At 47.3% G+C, this 21,359-nt stretch overlaps 1 pseudogene; it reads left to right on the top strand.

Annotated features, from left to right (window-relative positions):
• LOC123153669 (probable auxin efflux carrier component 9) overlaps positions 1-11,712 on the top strand; it is a 106,003-nt pseudogene extending 94,291 nt beyond the window's left edge.
• The last annotated feature ends 9,647 nt before the right edge of the window (positions 11,713-21,359 follow it).

Below are 21,359 nucleotides of genomic sequence, written 5' to 3'. Positions count from 1 at the left end.
TTTTTAAAATAGAAATGTATAGAATAAGCATCAATTAGTAAATTCTTGAGAACCAAAATCGGAGTACATTCATGTCAGCAGATGCCATGGTCCAAGTTGTAGCATGAGCAGGGAACAAAAACTGATTTTCGGATTAATTAGAAGTCATCGGAGAGCAAACAACGGTTGTGGGATCAGGCAGGCATGCCATTGATGCCATGCTTGAAGGAGACTGTAAGTGGTGTGTGTTGTTGGCGACAGATGTGGTGATGTTAGCTCTTACACAAAGACCAGTCACGAGAATTTTCAAATGAACTCTGAATTTGTAGTCAAGGAAACAAATAGTAGACACGAAAAGGAACTGACAACACTGGGCAAAGCCTGCAGCATTATGCTCTCACGGTTTATTGGATATAGTTTTGAACTTATTTTAAGCAAAACTGAGATTATTGAAATTGTACATACTACTGCTGAAAAGAAACTACACGATAATTCAAATGGTCATGCCCTCAAAGTATGCAAAGAGAGGGCATGTGAAACGGTTATAATATTCTACAGGTGACCTGATGAAAAAGAGATGTTTCATTATCGAATTTGCCATTCATGAAAAAACAAAATTCATATAAGTAAAGCTCACACTAAAGATATCACGTATTAAGCAGGCCAATGATGTTGAAAAGATATCCGTCAGCAACCAAATGTATTGTATTCTGGTGAAATCTCTAACAACAATGACGATCTCTAGAAATGTACCCCCAAACACACAGTACACAGGGTGCTTGTATAGAATGCAAGTTTACATATCCAATCAAAGAAATATTAATTCAGATTTGAATGAAGCAAACAAAAATGCAGAATTAGTAATGGAGAGGAACTTGGGAAGAATATACCAGTAGGAGACAAAAATCTGCAGAGTATGCATATGCAGTGATCGGGCCGACCAAGATGACTACTTGGTTGTCGTCTAGCACACACCACCTGAGATCATGGGAAGACGAAGTGAAGCACCATCTCGGATATTATTAGGAGAGGGAGCGCCAAACATCAATTACTGAATACCTACAACAAAAGTTATAGATGAGAGAGGTTGTTGTTTCTTCAAAAGTAGGATGTTAAATATAGAAGGCAGAAGGCGTAAAGCAGTGGGTGTGTACGCCTGTACGGTTCGTCTGATCTCTTCTGAATAAGATTTTTTTTTTCAAGACAGAATACCAAATTCGTACTGAAGAACAGGTACTGAACCTTGCAAATCCATCGCTAGAAAGGAGCCAAACTTCCTGCGCAGATGCATGAGGTCAGCTTGCCCCAAAACAAAAAAGGCACCATTGCTGCAGTAGAATGTCACTTGCCAGGAAGGGCCACCATTGCTGCAATCAATGTCGTCTCTGAATCAGTCGAGGCGGCACCTGCGGGAGGACGTCGATCTAGCACTCCTGCAAGTCATGGCTATCAATGGAGGCCCTACCCGATGTCACCACTAGCCCAGCCCTTCGAGGCCGAAAAGAAAAACGTCCACCAGCTGGAGACCTCCCCGGCGCGACGTACACTCCATGGTTGAGTTGCCCGGAAGAGCGTCCATCCAGGCGAGAGCCCAGCGGATGCGTGGTGGGGAAGTTGAGCGGCACCGAGAAGGGTTGGCCGCACCACGGGGAGCCTTCCTGGCCTTCTGTCGAGGCACCCGACACACGACGGCAAGGTAAACGCCGAGAGTGGTTGGGGTCGATGTCGGTGCAGTGGCATCCGCCGCGAGGCCCTCTTCTTCCAGGGCGGGGGCCCCTACGTCGGGGAGCCGGAGGCAGGGCTGGGACGACCGCCTGTGGATCTCGTTGCAAGGGGGCACGCCCTCACCATCGCTTACCTTAACAAATCGCAAGCGCTCCGGGGAGAAATACTACCAGATTGTAAGAGCAACTGAATCGACAGAGTAATTGTGTAGTGGGATTTGATGGAGATTGGAGAAGACGAAGAGGAAGGGGAATCCGCTGCCGTGGGGAACTGGTGAGGCGCTCTGTTGGGAAGGATGCGATGGGAATCGCCACAGACGGAAATAGACGCGTGGGCAGCCTCTCTCGCCGGTCCTACCCGCATTAACTGAAGCTAAAATGTCTGTTTTCTAGTGTGGTTGGTTCCACATGTAATCCTCTAACTAAGGCTGGTCATAGTGGGAGTAACATAGGTAGTAACATAGATGTCACATAAGCAAAAATAATGATGTGGCAAGTAGTTAATGAGGAGAAAGGCAAATAGAGTAACATAATATGTTACCATCACATAGCGGTTTCCAATGCATAATGAGTCTACAAAGTAATAAATGAAGGCAACTATGTTACCACACCTATGACACTACCCACTATGAAGGTAGTAACATAGACTAGTAACATATGTATGTTACTAGTCTAAGTTACTCCCCACTATGACCAGCCTAAATGCTGAAGCTAACATGGCACTGATGATGATGTGGATAGCTTGCATGTCAAGAAAATTAAAATAGTAGGATGAACTATTTAAGTATTATAGATTATAAATTAATCTATTATCTTAGAAGCTGGATTAATTAGGCTATTAGGTTGTACTCCGCTAAGAAAAGTACTACTACCTCTGTCTAGGTGAATAAGTCATTCGCGTAGTTCTACGTCATCGATTTGAGGAATTAAATATGTGTTATATGTCATGAAAAGTATATCACTGGATTTCTACACGGATGTGGTTTCTAAATATATATTGTTTGTCACATATAATACATATTTAGATAATTAAATCGTCGACCTAGAACTACGCGAATGACTTATTCACCGAGACGGAGGTAGTAGCACAGTAAGGGTAGTATATATCGTTGTACCTTTGAAACCGGGTCTTAGATGACACGCAAAACACTTGACAAACTGACAGAGCGGCCCCGGTGGAAAGAACCTGGTGTATAAGTGTATGCTCTAGCCAATGCAATCAAAAAATCGATCTGATGAAAGAGACTAGGCAACATACGTCAAGAATTTCCTTCACATGCGGCTCTCTTAGGCCTAAACGTGGACCGAAAGTGTGTTGCAATTTAATTGTTCAGAAAACCAATCTTATGAAAGAGACCAGACAATACATTTATACGTCAACACGTGGGTCCACCTTGTGTTATGAGTATTCTCTTAGCGCCCGGCGGCTAGCAAACAGGAGCCCATAGCACCAACCGAACTAGGGGTGGTAAGAACCCTAACAAATGAGCAGATCAACTGAAGATCGGATTAAAGCAAATTCACATAACTCGGGTCCAATTCAACGGTCGCGCGTGTCAAAACAACATGGCTTCACTACGACATGACTCATGTGGTAAGCAATCCAACCGAACTATGGGTGACAAGAACCCTAGCAAATGAGCAGATCGATTGAAGATCAGATTAAAGCAGATTCACAGAACGCAGATCCAATTCAACGCTTGCACGTGTCAAAACAACATGGCTTTGCTACGACATGACTCATGTGGTAAGCAATCCAAACTATTTTTTTTTTAAATCGTGGCTTTGCTGAAGCCTGGCCTCCCGATGCCCTAGTTTGGGCTAGCCCACGCTCACCCTGCTGTTTCTTCTATTTATTTTTATTTTTCTTTCTTCATTTTTATTTTTATTTTCTTTCTCTTTTCGTGTATAACAAAGTTCATTGCATATTTATATACAAAATTTTTCATCATATATTTAAGGAAATGTTCACCCTATATTAAGAAAATATTCAACATATTTTTTAAAGGCTCGTTGTGTATTTTAAAATTGTTTAGCGTATATCAAAAAATGTTCAATGTTTATTTACATATTTTTAGTGTATATTACCAATATGTTTAATATGTATTTAAATATTTGTTCAGCATATAAGGCAAAATAGTTCGGTGTATCAATTAAAAATGTTATAGAATTTGAAAAAAGTTCATTGATTTTTAATAGAATGCGGATTTTGAAAAAAGATATCTAATTGGAAACAAAAGTTCGCAAATTTCAAAATAGTCATGGATTTGAAAAATGTTCTTAAAATTTGAAAAGAGTTCATGGATTTGCAAAAATTCACGAATTCCCCAAAAAAGCTCACGAATGTGAAAATAAGTTAGCGAATTTAAAAGGTCTGGATTTAAAAAAAAATGTGAATTTTAAAAGGAAAAGAAAATCTCAAAAGAAAGAGAAAGAGAAAAGGAAAAAAGCTGAAGAAACCAGCCAACAAAACAAAAAAAATCAAACAGGGAAACCATAGTGTTTTTTAGTGGTATATATGAAGGAGAAGAAAGAAGTAAACTAAGCACAACAGCTAAGGTGCACACTTGGTTACTGCGGTTTGTACTAAGGCGGAGAGGGTGTGGCCCAGTGGGCGAAACAGCTTATAAACATCACTTAAGGCGCGGAATAGAATCGGGGGTTCATTGAGAGCGGTGTGTGCTCCCCCCCCCCCCCCCCCCCCCCCCCCTTGTCACCGTGTCTTCACCCTTAATTTCAAGATGGAGACCGTGTGTGCTACATGTGACAAAGAAGATAAGTTTGGGGAGGCAAAGAGGCCAACCGAGAGAGGGGGAGGAGAAAGAAGATGCCTATTCTTTCTCACATTTGAGTATTTCAGTGGCAACTAAATCTTTCCTTTCCTTCAACCGATTCTCGTGTAGCCCTAAGTTTGAAGATGGTGGAGCTGTGGTGAGCGCCAATGAGGCTTCAATAATGTGCGACTCAGAGCGAGCGACGACACGACAACGATGTTGCAACTGTATGGGGTTCCGAGGGCTGATTGGGTGAGTGAGGGGGTGAGCTCGCCATAGAAAATCCGGTGCTTCGGGAGTTTAGCTAGATGGCCATGGGCAGGACACGGTGCCGAGGCACGTGTGATAGCACCACTGTCCGTTTGTCATGGGAGGTTTGGGAACACGATGAATAGACGTGTGAGGAAGAAGAATGTCATCCAGCCGTTTAGGTCACATCCAACGGCTAAGAGAAATTGACTGCCACACAAAAACAACATGTGTCTGATAGATAGGCGACCACATTTTTATTTTTATTTTTGCTTTTGATCGATTTTGTTTATGTTTATTATATAACGACGCACGAGCTGCTACATGTTATATTGCTATGCACAAATTAAGTCATATGATCAGGAGAAAACCGATTGCTTGTACAGGATATCGGGCTAGCATAGAAATCAAAATTTGGATTGCTAGCTCTTAATAATATGCAAGGATCTCACTTCTCGAATTCAACTCGATCTAAGATTTGAGAGAGAGAAAGGGAAAAAGTTTGCTGATCCGCCCAGCTACCCACACAAGAAAGGAAGTCATTACACCCTTACCAAGCACAGTTCGGGCTTGCAAGCCACTGCGGAAGTCTACGTACGCGAGTGGGCCAACCTGAAGGCCCACGAGTTGAATCACTGTATTCCCGCCTTTTCCATTGACTGAACTTGATAGATGGCTCTGCATTACGTTCAATCAGGGTGCTGACATAATACTATGCATGTCAGTATACGAAAAATATCATCAACTAACACTACTATACCATGGTCATTATTTGAGCCAAGTTATGTTTTGAGAAAGGCGTGCCTGAGCCACAATTATTTTTTTGCAGGAATGTCGTTAACGTTGGGCTTGCTGATTGATCAACTCACTTTCAATATAAAACTTCAGAACTATTTAAATGTTTTTGGATATTTAAACTTTCATTTCCCTCCTTTTCTATGATGTATTCACTTTTAAAATATAGATAGATGTAAATATATACAGTTTCTCCTCATCTGTTAATTGCCGCAATGCGGCTGCGGCTACTTATTTTTGCAGGTGTAGAATCAAGATGCCGAAAATCATCGCTGACTCTTTGTTCACCATACAGACAAGAACAGTTGGCCTAAGCATGTTTTCATCAGGTTCGTCCAACCCTTGCTTAGATATGGATTTCAACGACCCATGTATTTGATCATCCTGGCCACCCTTTGTTAACAAAAATCCGTATTTCAGGGATGTTCATGGTGCGACAGCCACGGTTTATTCCATGCGGCTATGCGATCGCTTCGGTTTCAATTATCCTCAAGTTTCTGATAGGCCCGATGGCGATGCTGCTCGCATCGTTTGCCATTGGCATGCACGGTATCCTATTACGTATTGCCGTTATACAGGTGAGGACATCACCCTGTCATGCTATTTTTCTTCTTCTATTTGTCTTTATGCAACGTGGAAGATATGACCTAGACTTTTTACATCTTAGGATAGTGCCTTCAATAAGGATCATCATGTGAACACCGCTGTGCTAGATAGAAAGCTAAACATACAATTTTCACATGAAGCAACACCATCAACCTGTTTGAAGTCATGTACCACCGTACCAACTTGCCAAGCCAATATTAACGAAAAGGACTAAGGCCATTACATTTCAATCATTCAGAGAACCAAAGTCTTCTTCCGCCTCCATCGACATACCTCACAACCTTAAATAAACATAACACAAAGAATGCTTATATACTTGCTTAGAGAATCTCTTGTGCAAATTTGGCCTTCCATTTATGTGTGGATACTTCTGGACTCTAGACAGCTTCGTGTGTGTTCGCTCCTCTTCCCCTTTTGTCCGAATACACGATGTCACTCCCCAAAATTGCCTTCCCCCTCCATTTCAGATATTTCATAGAACACCGGCAGCCTAGCACGGAGAGGACACACCAGAGAGCGTGCACACACACACATGCACCCACGCGCGGCCACGTACCCACACATGCCGAGGGAGAGCATGCACACAAGTAGGGGCACACACACGCCGAGGAGAGAATGCACACGACTAGGAAGGAGCCTCCTCCTGCAGCAGGGAAACATGCAACAAAGCGCGCGCCTCCTCCAACAGCATGCCAACACGCAGCAAACACGTGACCAGAGCACACACATGCAACAAACACGCGATCAGAGCATGAAAGTGAGTTGAATCACTGTATTCCCGCCTTTTTCATTGACTGAACTTGATAGATGGCTCTGCATTACGTTCAATCAGGGTGCTGACATAATACTATGCATGTCAGTATGCGAAAAATATCATCAACTAACACTACTATACCATGGTCATTATTTGAGCCAAGTTATGTTTTGAGAAAGGCGTGCCTGAGCCACAATTATTTTTTTGCAGGAATGTCGTTAACGTTGGGCTTGCTGATTGATCAACTCACTTTCAATATAAAACTTCAGAACTATTTAAATGTTTTTGGATATTTAAACTTTCATTTCCCTCCTTTTCTATGATGTATTCACTTTTAAAATATAGATAGATGTAAATATATACAGTTTCTCCTCATCTGTTAATTGCGGCAATGCGGCTGCGGCTACTTATTTTTGCAGGTGTAGAATCAAGATGCCGAAAATCATCGTTGACTCTTTGTTCACCATACAGACAAGAACAGTTGGCCTAAGCATGTTTTCATCAGGTTCGTCCAACCCTTGCTTAGATATGGATTTCAACGACCCATGTATTTGATCATCCTGGCCACCCTTTGTTAACAAAAATCCGTATTTCAGGGACGTTCATGGCGCGACAGCCACGGTTTATTCCATGCGGCTATGAGATCGCTTTGGTTTCAGTGATCCTCAAGTTTCTGATAGGCCCGATGGCGATGCTGCTCGCGTCGTTCGCCATTGGCATGCACGGTATCCTATTACGTATTGCCGTTATACAGGTGAGGACATCACCCTGTCAGGCTATTTTTCTTCTTCTATTTGTCTTTATGCAACGTGCAAGATATGACCTAGACTTTTTACATCTTAGGATAGTGCCTTCAATAAGGATCATCATGTGAACACCGCTGTGCTAGATAGAAAGCTAAACATACAATTTCACATGAAGCAACACCATCAACCTGTTTGAAGTCATGTACCACCGTACCAACTTGCCAAGCCAATATTAACGAAAAGGACTAAGGCCATTACATTTCAATCATTCAGAGAACCAAAGTCTTCTTCCGCCTCCATCGACATACCTCACAACCTTAAATAGACCTAACACAAAGAATGCTTATATACTTGCTTAGAGAATCTCTTGTGCAAATTTGGCCTTCCATTTATGTGTGGATACTTCCGGACTCTAGACAGCTTCGTGTGTGTTCGCTCCTCTTCCCCTTTTGTCCGAATACACGATGTCACTCCCCAAAATTGCCTTCCCCCTCCATTTCAGATATTTCATAGAACACCGGCAGCCTAGCACGGAGAGGACACACCAGAGAGCGTGCACACACACACATGCACCCACGCGCGGCCACGTACCCACACATGTCGAGGGAGAGCATGCACACAAGTAGGGGCACACACACGCCGAGGAGAGAATGCACACGACTAGGAAGGAGCCTCCTCCTGCAGCAGGGAAACATGCAACAAAGCGCGCGGCTCCTCCAACAGCATGCCAACACGCAGCAAACACATGACCAGAGCACACACATGCAACAAACACGTGATCAGAGCATGCAACACTATGGACGCGGCTAAGAGCATTGGCCCCCCTGCCCCCCAGGAGGCATAAGAATCGTCGCCTGGGGGCGAGCCGGCGGTACAATCGGCGCTGGGGGCGGTTGGGCGTCCAGCCGTCACCCCCAGGAGTCGATATTGGCCCACTTTCGGCAAATAAAGACCCCATATGGACGAGAATCGGCCTATATTCGGCGTGGTTCGGCGTTGAATTCTTAATATAAATATTTTTTATCACATAGTTCATCATAGAAAATCAAATAGTTCAATAAAATAGTGCAAGAACAAATAGTTCAATATAAATTATATAGTTCAACAAAAAAACTCATGTTTCATCACACGTCATGCCCAGCGTCGCCCTTGAGCCTCCATAGGTGCTCCAGCAGATCCTGCTGCAGGTGATGATGCACATGTGGGTCTCGGATCTCCTGACGCATACTGAGGTAGGCCGTCCAGGTTGCCGGTAGCTAGTGATCAACTTTGGCTAGAGGATCCTGCCTATAGTATGGTTCAGTGTCAAACACTGACTCTTCCTGCTCACTCTCGATGATCATGTTGTGCAAGATGACACAACAAGTCATGATCTCCCACATTTGATCTTTCGACCAGATCTGAGCAGGGTACTGGACAACAGCAAATCGAGATTGGAGCACACCAAATGCCCGCTCGACATCCTTCCGGCAAGCCTCCTGCACCTTGGCAAAGTGGGACTTTCTTGCCTCCTGGCATAGCGTTTGAGATAGTCTTCACAAATGTAGACCATCTTGGATAGATGCCATCAGCTAGGTAGTACCCCTTGTTGTAGTGCCGCCCATTGACCTCGAAGTTCAGCGGAGGAGAATGACCTTCAACAAGCTTGGCAAAGATAGGGGAGCACTTCAGAACGTTGATGTCATTGTGAGTTCCTGGCATACCAAAGAAGGAGTGCCAAATCCAGAGGTCTTGTGTGGCCACCGCCTCAAGTACCACACTGCAACCGCCTTTGGTGCCTTTGTACATCCCCTGCCAAGCAAATGGCCAGTTCTTCCATTTCCAATGCATGCAGCCGATGCTTCCAAGCATCCCAGGAAATCCTCTTGCTGCATTATGTGATAGGATCCGAGCAATGTCTTCCGCATTGGGTGTTCGGAAGTACTGCGGTCCAAACACTGCCACCACTGCCTGATAAAACTTGTAGAAACACTCAATGGTGGTGGACTCGGCCATGCGCCCATAGTCGTCGAGTGAATCACCGGGAGCTCCGTATGCAAGCATCCTCATCGCTGTCGTGCACTTCTGAATCGAGGTGAATCCAAATTTGTCGGTGCAATCCATCTTGCACTTGAAGTAGCTGTCGAACTCCCGGATGGAATTCACAATCCTAAGAAAGAGCTTTCGGCTCATCCGATAATGGCGCCAAAATGTTTTGTTACCGTGCAGTGGAGCATCGGCGAAGTAGTTAGAGTAGAGCATGCAGTAGCCTTCGAGACGATGCCAGTTCTTTGCTTTCATCCGCCCCGGCGCCGAGCCACCTCGCCGCGACTTTTCATTGCTCGCTAGCAGTTGGGCGAGGGCGGCGAGCACCATGAGATGTTCATCTTCCTGGACATCGGCCTCGGCTTGCTCCTCTAGCAGCGCAGCAAGTGTTTCCTCGTCGTCCGAGTCCATTGCCGGGGCATGCAAATTGCCGAACAGCTTGCGCCCGATGGGCGCGTACCCGCCGGTAAACTGCCCCTCCGCGGCCGGAAACAGCGGGAAAAACGCCCTGCTGCTGGTGGAGGGGCTGCCTCGACGAACCTCTGCTCTTTTTCCGGCAGGGATTGGCTATCTAGCGGTGAAGGGCGGCGGGCGGTGCCAGGATACAGCTATTGGCGGCCGAGCGCGCGGGGGGGGGGGGGGGGGGGGGAGGCGAGTCGGGGAAGAAAAACTTGACTTTTCGCCTGACGGTGTGGGCCAGCCGTGCTTTTCCCTTGCGCCGGAGCCCCCGAGCGCCCCCAGTGCACCGGGTTCGGCCTACGATCGACGGGCCCAAAAACGGGCCGAACCGGCGGATTTCGGCGTCCTATGGGCGCGACTGGGGCGTTTTTTCGACGCCGGCGCCGAAAAAGTGGCCTGGGGGTCTGTTGAGGGCGCGGCTGGAGATGCTCTAACTCTCCTCTAGCTTGACACCGTGGGGCGGTCGATGCGCCCACGGCGGACGCTCCCTCCTGCATGACATTGCGGATGAGGTCGGCACTCCTCTTGCGCGACACGGGCGTCCTTTCACACGATACATGCACGCCACATCACCGTGTTGAGTTGCATGAGTGGCCTCGCTCGGGAAGGGTGTGTGTCGTCTGGGAGAAGGAGCGAGTGTGTTGTGCTCTTGCCAGGGCCTCTCTCCTCCGCCTTCCTAGGTGGAAGCAGCTCAAGGCCTAAATACCAGGAGGCTTTGCGCGAGCTCCGGTGGCAGTCCTGTGTGGAGTCGGACGCAATGGGGATAGGGAAAGAGAGAAACGAGAGAAAGAAGAGACAGATGGAGAGGAGGAAAGGGTGACTAGATGTGGGGCTTAAGTGGGCTAGGTAGAATTTGGGTTGTCATGGTGGGTGTGTTCGAACGGCTCATATGGGTTGGGTTTGAAGTGTGTCGGATAGTCCAAATATTTATGGGTGGAGTTTCAGGGTCTCCGTTGAAGAGGCTTTTATCGTTTGGGTTGTCCACCCGAACATATGAGGAGGATTTGGGGACCTCAACTGGACATGCTCTTATGCATCCTATCTCGAAAGATGTAAAAAAAACATCCTATTTGGACTACTAAGAGAGCGTCCGATCACCACTGCAATTGGTTGGAACCCATATTTCCGTCTGATCACCTTTGCAGTCTGTTGGAACCCATATTTCGTGAAACTTGTTAGTGTCTAAGTACACGATAGAAGGAGCGAATATGACAGCCAATCAAGATATTGGACAGTTATAACACGGATTGTATTGGACTAGAAAAGGAAATTAGTTGTGTACACACAAAATATTTATCCTTGTTTAATTTTTGTGCATGATGTATATAGGAAAATTCTGTTTTCTAACCAAGGTTTCTCACACGCGTGCACACAGGCGGCACTCCCTTTGACCGTGATTTCATTTGTGTATGCTAAACAGTACAAGGTCCATGCAGATATCATAAGCACTGGGTTTGTTTCTTTACCCCAGATGTCCTTTCCTCGTTTATATGATTTTCATCTAAGCAACTACATTTGGTTTTGTGCTTTCTAGGGTAATCCTCGGGATATTTATCTTGTTTCCTGTCACCATTGTGTACTACATTCTATTGCAGCTGTGATCGAGGTATCAAGATCGATGTAACCAAAGCATGAAACTCCATGTGCTACATAGAAGGCATGACATGCACCACATTTGAAGAGATCAAATGGATTAATTGCATGACATGGTGGACCAGAAGGATGCAACAATAGATGATGATGTTGTCCGCATATGATTAGTCTACTGTCACTAAATCTACTATCACTAAATAATGTGATTGTGATGTTTGTCCCTTTTTTGATTAGAAAGGGTGGTAATATAGAAATTTCGAACTATGAAACAAGGCAACTTTTGAAATTCAGTAAAAACAACTTTCAGAAGTAATGTAATTTCTTAATTCCCAAATCAAAAGCTCTGGATGAAACTTTAATTTATTAATATGGACTGTAACCTGCGATATTGCTTGCTCGAGGGCCTTGTTTCGTTCAACATGAGACACTAGTTCATCGTTCTCAATTCTATAAGACGGTACGTATATAACTAGCTAAACTATAAAATAAGACGCCACAACCTTTCAAGAGAAACTAATTTAGAACAGTCCAAAAAAAACACTAATTTAGACTCATCCTGTAGAATATGTGAATTGCACGATGTATTGCTCTTCGTGCATAGGCACGTATATATGATGTACAAAGCTGGACCACGGACCTCAACTATACAAGGAACTAGGAGGCGGGCGCAATACACAATATGCACATAACACATATACTCAACCCCCCCCCCCCCCCCCCGCAGTCGAAGCGGCACGGCGGCTGACGCAAAGACTGGACCGGAACTCCTCAAATGACGCCGTAGGCAAGCCCTTGGTCATAATATCGGCAAATTGTTGGGAAGTAAGGACATGTAAAACACGAATATGGCCAAGGGCCACCTGTTCCCGAACAAAATGAATATCCAACTCAATATGCTTGGTCCGTCGATGATGCACTGGGTTAGCGGAGAGGTAGACCGCCGAGACATTGTCGCAGTAGACCACCGTGGCACGGTCAACAAGACAAGAGAGCTCCTGAAGCAGCTGGCGAAGCCACGAACACTCGGCGACAGCGTTGACCACCGCACGATACTCAGCCTCAGCACTGGAGCGAGAGATCGTAGGCTGTTGCTTGGACGACCACGAGATAAGTGAGGGTCCAAGGTAGACACAATAGCCCAAAGTGGAGCGACGAGTGTCAGGGCAACCCGCCCAGTCTGCATCGGAGTAGGTGGTGAGGGCGATGTTGGCGGAGGCGTGAAGCGTGACGCCAAGATCCATAGTGCCACAGATATAGCGGAGAATCCGCTTGACGGCAGCCCAGTGAACGTCTCGAGGAGCATGCATATGAAGACACACCTGCTGCACGACATACTGGATCTCCGGTCGAGTCAGAGTGGGGTACTGGAGAGCACCAACCATAGACCGATAGAAAGCTGCATCCGAAGCAGGAGAACCATCTGTGGCAGAAAGCTTGGCCTTCGTATCAACAGACGTAGCGGCGGGCTTGCAGTTAAGCATGTCGGCGCTCCAGGAGCTCGTGAGCGTACTTCCGCTGATGAAGGAAGAAACCATCCGGACCACCTCGACACCGAGGAAGTAGTGCAAAGGACCCAAGTCCTTGATGGCGAACTCAGCGCGAAGACGAGCCGTGAGCTGACTGAGGAGACCAGTCGTACATGCCGTCAGGATGATGTCGTCGACATAGAGCAGCAAGTAGGCCGTGTCAGAGCCCTGATGATAGACAAAGAGCGAGGCGTCCGAGCGGGTAGAGCGGAACCCAAGCTGGTGGAGAAACGCTGCGATGCGCTGGTACCAAGCGTGCGGAGCCTGCTTGAGTCCATACAAGGACCGCGAAAGCAGGCACACGTGGTCGGGAAGCGCCGGGTCAACAAACCCGGTGGGCTGCTGGCAGAAGACCTGCTCCTCGAGGTGACCATGGAGGAAGGCGTTGGAGACGTCCATCTGGTGCACCGGCCAAGCACGGGAGACCGCAAGGTGGAGAACCGTGTGTATCGTGTCGGGCTTGAATACCGGAGCGAAGGTGTCGGTGAAGTCGATGCCAGCACGCTGTCGGAAGCCACGAATGACCCAGCGCGCTTTGTAGAGATCAAGGGTACCATTAGGACGGAGCTTGTGTTCAAAGACCCACTTCCCGGTAATCACATTGGCGTGCCGGGGACGGGGAACAAGCTGCCACGTCTGGTTGCGCAACAGGGCGTCAAACTCCTCTCGCATCACAGCCATCCAGAGCGGGTCACGAAGAGCGGCTCGAACGGAGGACGGCAACGGCGATGGCTCAGAGGTGGACGCCGCATGGACGTAGTCATCCGAGGCGTAGCGCGAGCTCGGGCGAAAAATGCCCATACGGGCGCGGGTGACCGGACCGGCCACAGGCGCCGGGGCGCCGAGGGAGGCGCGGGCGCCGGGAGGGAGGGGGGGCCACGGGCGCCGAGGGGACCGGGGAAGCCGGGGGCGCCGAGGGGGCCGCAGGCGCCAACGTCGGGGGCGCCGGGGGTGCCAGCGCCGCGGCTGGAGTGGGCACCGGATGCGGGGGGCGCGCCTCAAAGCCAGGGGCGGGCCAAGAGAGGCGCGCGGGCGCTCTGGGAGAGGCGTCGAGGAGCCCGCATCACCGGTGGCGGGAGGAACAGCCGGGGGTACCTGGTGAAACGGAAACACATGCTCATCAAAGTAAACGTGCCGGGAAGTGAACACACAGTGGGAGATGGGACCGTAGCACCGATATCCCTTTGAGTTAGAGGGGTAGCCAATAAAGATGCAAGCGACAGAACGAGGTGCGAGTTTGTGAGGAGCGGAGTCGGCAGTGCTAGGATAGCAAAGGCACCCAAAAATACGCAAACCATCATACGATGGGGGCGTGCCGAAAAGAAGATGGTGAGGTGCATAGTTCCACCGTGGGTGGCAAGGGCGAAGGTTAAGGAGAAGAGAAGCTGTAGCGAGTACGTCCGGCCAGAAACGAGGCGGCACATTAGCATGGAACAGGAGCGTGCGAACACAGTCGTTCAGAGTGCGAAGGACGCGTTCGGCTCGACCATTCTGCTGGGAAGTATACGGGCATGTGAGGCGAAAAACTGTGCCGTGGTGCGATAAAAAAGTGCGGAAAGCAAGATTATCAAACTCTTTTCCATTGTCAGTCTGAAGAGTAAGGATGGGACGCCCAAACTGCGTGTTGACATAGGAGTAAAAGGCCGTCAAAGTGGAGAGTGCATCCGACTTTCTGCGGAAAAAAAAGTCCACACATAATGAGAATAATCATTAAGGATAACCAAATAGTATAAATAGCCCGAATTACTAGGAAGCGGAGAGGTCCACACATCGCTATGAATCAACTGAAAAGGAAAAGAAATTATGGTGGTGGAGTTATTAAATAGGAGGCGAACATGTTTGCCACGCGACAGGCATGACAGGTGTGATCCTTTATCTTATGGCAACTGAAACTGATATGACGAAGTGTGACGGGGTTGGGATGACCCAAACGAGCGTGCCAGAGATCGATGCCGGCGGAGAGAGCAACTGGTGCGGTGGTGGAGGTGGACGGCGAATGCACCGGATAGAGCTCGTCGAGGCTGTCACATCGATGAAGTACCATCCTGGTTCGAGCGTCCTTGACACAAAATTCAAGCCCGTCAAATTCAACAGTAACAGGATTTTCACGAGTTAAACGACGAACGGAAACAAGGTTCTTAATAAGATGAGGTGACACAAGTATGTTAGACAAAGTAATAGATATGGAATTAGAAGGAAAGGAAGTGTGCCCGACATGTGTGATAGGGAGTGTGGAACCATCGCCGACAATGATGCGACAGTCGGTGGTGACGGGAGTGAAGGAGGCAAGATTATCAGGATGAGCAAACATGTGAGCCGTAGCCCCGGTGTCCATGTATCAATCATCACCTCCGGTGTAGTTGTTCGGCGTAGGAGCGGCATGCAGTGCTGGAAAGAGCACCGCGTCCCAGGGCGCCGACGGCAGGGCCGGCGAGGGGGGCGGAGACGCCATGGGGAGGCCGTAGCCATCGCTCGGCAGCGGCGATGGATACTCTCCAGACGGTATGAGAAGCAGCCCTGGCTGCGACGCGGTACCGAGTAGACCGGATGGCCCGCTGGAAAAAACTGCTAGCCCGCTGACAGATGCTGCAGGTACTGGGCGCCGTCTGTCTGTTGCCCAGCCGGCAAGTGAAGGCCTGCTGACGACCCTCACCAGTACCCGGGAGCCCCGTACACGGGTGCGTCGAACGCCCCGCACAACAGCAAGGGGTCAACGGGCAGAGTCGGCGCCGGCGGCGGGGTGACAACGGACTGACCGGAGAGCACCGGTGGTGGGGCGGCGACGTACAGGGGGGGGGGGGCAGCGGAGCCGAGATGTGTGACAAGTCAGGATGGGCTGGCTGGGCCGTGCCGTAGAGCGCCGGCGGCGGGACGGCAGAGACGGCGGCGAACGGGCCAGTTGACGCCATCGCTGATCCGACGATGCGATACGCGCGGCAGCTTGGCAGGCGATGCAAGCGGGTAGGTAGCGAGCTGGCAGGTCGGCGATTTGGCTGTGGCGCAGCAGCGACGCGGGTGGACTCGGCAAGCGGGCGGGCGGGCGGCTCGGCGACTTGGCTGCGGCGTGGAGCGACGCGACGATGGAAGCGCTTGACGTACGAAGCTAACGTGCTAAGCAAGCAGGCAGGCATCTGGATGGATTTTGCTCGGTGTCTAGCTAGCTTCGTATACAGATCGAGTCCCCGACGGAACACTTGGAAAGACACACGCTACGCGAGGGTCTTGAGCGAGCGGGGAGATCGAGCGCGGCGGCTAGGGTAGCACGCCGCAGTGAGAAGGAGGAGCGGTGGACGGCGCGGGAGGCGCGCGAGCGGCAGCGGCGGCGCGGAGGAGACGCGCGGCGGTGGCGGCGACGGCGGTGGAAACTAGGGTTAGAATCTGGAAACTGATACCATGTAGAATATGTGAATGGGGTTTGCTAAAAATCAGTCAATTGAGACTTCGCGAAATCTCAGTCGACTGGCCAGCCGTCCGATCTGCGTTCGCGTAAAGATTCGCGCTGGGGCGCTTTTTCCCTTTTCGGCCCCTGTAAGGCGCGGATCGGCCCGTTTAATTTTTTCCGTCGATGCGTGACCGCGCGTGAGCGTTTTGTGGGCTGGGGCACTTTGTTCAGGGTGGGCTTGTTTGTTTGTTTGTTTGTTCTATCTTTGTTTTTCCTTTCTCGGGCCGCTGACGGGGAAGGGGAAGAGGCCACCGTGGTAAATAAGGGATAAGAGGAGGGTAGGGGCAGTTAGCTGCAGTCATTTCATCTCTATCCTTTCCACTCTCTTCATTCTCCCTCTCCCAAATTCAAAGAAGTGCTCGGTGCTCCTGCAGGTGTTCTCCAACGGAAAAGATGGCCGATGCTGCTGGCCAAGTGAGTCATCCACAAGCTTGCTTCCTTTTTGTTTTGTTTGCGAGCAACACCATAGATCTGAGTGGGGTTGTGTGGATTGTTTTTTTCGTTTGCACGCCACACCGTAGATCTAAATGAGTTCCAGGTTTTTTGTTTTGTATCAAGTACATTGGTTTAGTAGTTTCAAGCAGAGAATCACCCCCAGTGTTTAGCTTTTTTTAATCAGATTTTCATTTTTCTGTGTTCGTGTGTATCAAGATGTATGCTGAATTTTAGTGGTATATATAGGTTTGCATGTATCCATATAATGTAGATTCGTTTTTTTTCCATGGACAGATGTCTGATTACAGTAATCTATAGGCATTTTTGTTTTTTTATAGCTTTTTATTGTGCAGGTGTTGGTATGGTTACTGAAACTATTTTTTCCACTAGGAGTTTCAGTTTTTGTTACTGAATCTTTTTTGTGTCCCAGTAGAATGTTGGAAATCATCACCTGGGATAGTAGAGCATGATGTATTCTTTTTCACTGGACCCATTTTTTACTAGCAGTGTATGTGGTGTTGCCTTTCTCAGATTCTTTTTCCAGATTTTTAATCGCAACCCATTTACCAGTGTGGCACTTTTTTATTTTTTATTTTGTTTTTAATAACTTTCTTCTTAGGAGGCTATATTGAGTTAATAATTTTTTTTCTTAGAACTAGTCCTAAAGCCAAGTAGCTATAATAGAGTGACATGAAGGTTTCCTCCTTTGTATTTTACTAGAAGTAGTACTAGCAGCACCACCAATTTTTATGCTTGTAGGTACTTTTTAGAGAAGTTGTTCTGTTTTTTTTAGGATTCTTTAGCTGAGAATATTTCTGGTTTAGCATTCTGCAAAAGTACTAGTCAGCACTTGTTTGTTCATGCTATGACTTTTTTCCTGAACACTTTAGTGGGAACAGTACACTTTGCTAGCATGATAGCAAAAATTAATCAAGTCATGTTAAACAGAGACAAGAAAGAGTGTTTTTATAGGATATACCATCTGCTAGTTTTTTTAGACAACCTTTTGATATGCTGCTTTGTGTTTTCTGTTGAGTATTGAGACACCAGGGAGATTTTGGTGGCACATGCCCTTTAGTACATTGTCACCATTTGCGATATTAAATTAATTTTAGGGGGCAGCAGTAGTACTTTTCTTGTATATGTAAGTAAATGTGCTTGTACCATCTGGTAAGCAGGGTCTTTGGGCTTCACACAGTCATAAAGCTACATGAATACATGCTGAAATCTATATGTTTTTTATATTATTCTTTCCTTAGTTATTTTTAGCGATTTATACATTCTAATTTTTAGTTTTTTTTTGCTTCTTTTTTTATGTGCACAGAAGGTTTGTGGAGTTTGTTTGAACCATTGCAACTATGAGACCAAGGAAAGCGGTTTCAGCATGTTTGCATGGGAGGAGTTCAAAAATGGAGGGGTAACTCACTCCTAACTTTTTTGTTTTTTGTCATGACTCCACTCCTAACTTTTGTCATGACACCACTCCTGACTTTATTATTATTATTTTTGTGTTCAAACCAAAACAGGTTGTGCCATGTAATGAAAGGGTCCGTTTCAACAACATGACGGGAGAGAAGGTGACATTTGTGGCAAACCAACGGGCGTACACCATAAAGTGTTAGAAGGGTCATACAAAGAGCACAATGTATGGGAGAGGTTGGAGGAATTTCTATGAAGACAATAAGATGGGGTCAGATGGTGGTGTTTGAAGGAAATATGCTCTAGAGGCAATAATAAAGTTATTATTTATTTCCTTATAATCATGATAAATGTTTATTATTCATGCTAGAATTGTATTAACCGGAAACATAATACATGTGTGAATACATAGACAAACAAAGTGTCACTAGAATGCCTCTACTTGACTAGCTCGTTAATCAAAGATGGTTATGTTTCCTAACCATGAATAATGAGTTGTTATTTGATTAACGAGGTCACATCATTAGTTGAATGATCTGATTGACATGACCCATTCCATTAGCTTAGCACCCGATCGTTTAGTATGTTGCTATTGCTTTCTTCATAACTTATACATGTTCCTATAACTATGAGATTATGCAACTCCCGTTTACCGGAGGAACACTTTGGGTACTACCAAACGTCACAACGTAACTGGGTGATTATAAAGGAGTACTACAGGTGTCTCCAAAGGTACATGTTGGGTTGGCGTATTTCGAGATTAGGTTTTGTCACTCCGATTGTCGGAGAGGTATCTCTGGGCCCTCTCGGTAATGCACATCACATAAGCCTTGCAAGCATTGCAACTAATGAGTTAGTTGCGGGATGATGTATTACAGAACGAGTAAAGAGACTTGCCGGTAACGAGATTGAACTAGGTATTGGATACCGACGATCGAATCTCGGGCAAGTAACATACCGATGACAAAGGGAACAACGTATGTTGTTATGCGGTCTGACCGATAAAGATCTTCGTAGAATATGTAGGAGCCAATATGGGCATCCAGGTCCCGCTATTGGTTATTGACCGGAGACATGTCTCGGTCATGTCTACATTGTTCTCGAACCCGTAGGGTCCGCACGCTTAAGGTTACGATGACAGTTACATTATGAGTTTATGCATTTTGATGTACCGAAGGTTGTTCGGAGTCCCGGATGTGATCACGGACATGACGAGGAGTCTCGAAATGGTCGAGACGTAAAGATTGATATATTGGAAGCCTATGTTTGGATATCGGAAGTGTTCCGGGTGAAATCGGGATTTTACCGGAGTACCGGGAAGGTTACCGGAACCCCCCAGGAGCTAAATGGGCCATGATGGGCCTTAGTGGAAAAGAGAAGAGGCTGCCCTACATGGGCTGCACGCCTCCCCCTTCCCCTAGTCCTATTAGGACTAGGAGAGGTGGCCGGCCCCCTCTCTCTCTTTTCTCCCTCCGCGAATCCTATTCCAACTAGGATTGGGGGGGGGGGGGAATCCTACTCCCAGAGGGAGTAGGACTCTCCTGGCGCATCCCTTGTGGCCGGCCAGCCTTCCCCCCTTTGGTCCTTTATATACTGAGGTAGAGGCACCCTAGAACACACAAGTTGATCCACGTAATCTATTCCTTAGCTGTGTGCGGTGCCCCCAGCCACCATAGTCCTCGATAATACTGTAGCGGAGTTTAGGCGAAGCCCTGCTGCTGTAGTGCATCAAGATCGTCACCATGCCGTCATGCTGACGGAACTCTTCCCCGACACTTTGCTGGATCGGAGTCCGGGGATCGTCATCGAGCTGAACGTGTGCTCGAACTCGGAGGTGCCGTAGTTTCGGTACTTGATCGGTTGGATCGTGAAGACGTACGACTACTTCCTCTACATTGCGGCAACGCTTCCGCAGTCGGTCTGCGTGGGTACGTAGACAACACTCTCCCATCTCGTTGCTATGCATCACATGATCTTGTGTGAGCGTAGGAATTTTTTTGAAATTACTACGAAACCAAACAGTGGCATCCGAGCCTAGGTTATTTATGTTGATGTTATATGCACGAGTAGAAAACAAGTGAGTTGTGGGCGATATAAGTCACACTGCCTACCAGCATGTCATACTTTGGTTTGGCGGCATTGTTGGACGAGACGACCCGGACCAACATTACGCGTACGCTTACGCGAGACCGGTTCCCCCGACGTGCTTTGCACATAGGTGGCTTGCGGGCGACTGTCTCTCCAACTTTAGTTGAACCAAGTATGGCTACGCCCGGTCCTTGCGAAGGTTAAAACGGAGTCTATTTGACAAACTATCGTTGTGGTTTTGATGTGTAGGTGAGATTGGTTCTTGCTTAAGCCCGTAGCAGCCACGTAAAACTTGCAACAACAAAGTAGAGGACGTCTAACTTGTTTTTGCAGGGCATGTTGTGATGTGATATGGTCAAGACATGATGCTGAATTTTATTGTATGAGATGATCATGTTTTGTAACCGAGTTATCGGCAACTGGCAGGAGCCTTATGGTTGTCGTTTTATTGTATGCAATGAAATCGCGATGTAATGCTTTACTTTATTACTAAGCGGTAGTGATAGTCGTGGAAGCATAAGCTTGGCGAGACGACAATGATGCTATGATGGAGATCAAGGTGTCACGCCGGTGACGATGGCGATCACGACGGTGCTTCGGAGATGGAGATCACAAGCACAAGATGATGATGGCCATATCATATCAGTTATATTGATTGTATGTGATGTTTATCCTTTTATGCATCTTATCTTGCTTTGATTGACGGTAGCATTATAAGATGATCTCTCACTAATTATCAAGAAGT

This window comes from Triticum aestivum, chromosome 7A (genome assembly GCF_018294505.1).
Source record: "Triticum aestivum cultivar Chinese Spring chromosome 7A, IWGSC CS RefSeq v2.1, whole genome shotgun sequence".
NCBI lineage: Eukaryota > Viridiplantae > Streptophyta > Magnoliopsida > Poales > Poaceae > Triticum > Triticum aestivum.
Note: the sequence above shows the minus strand (reverse complement) of the source record. Positions and strands in the feature narration are given on the sequence as shown.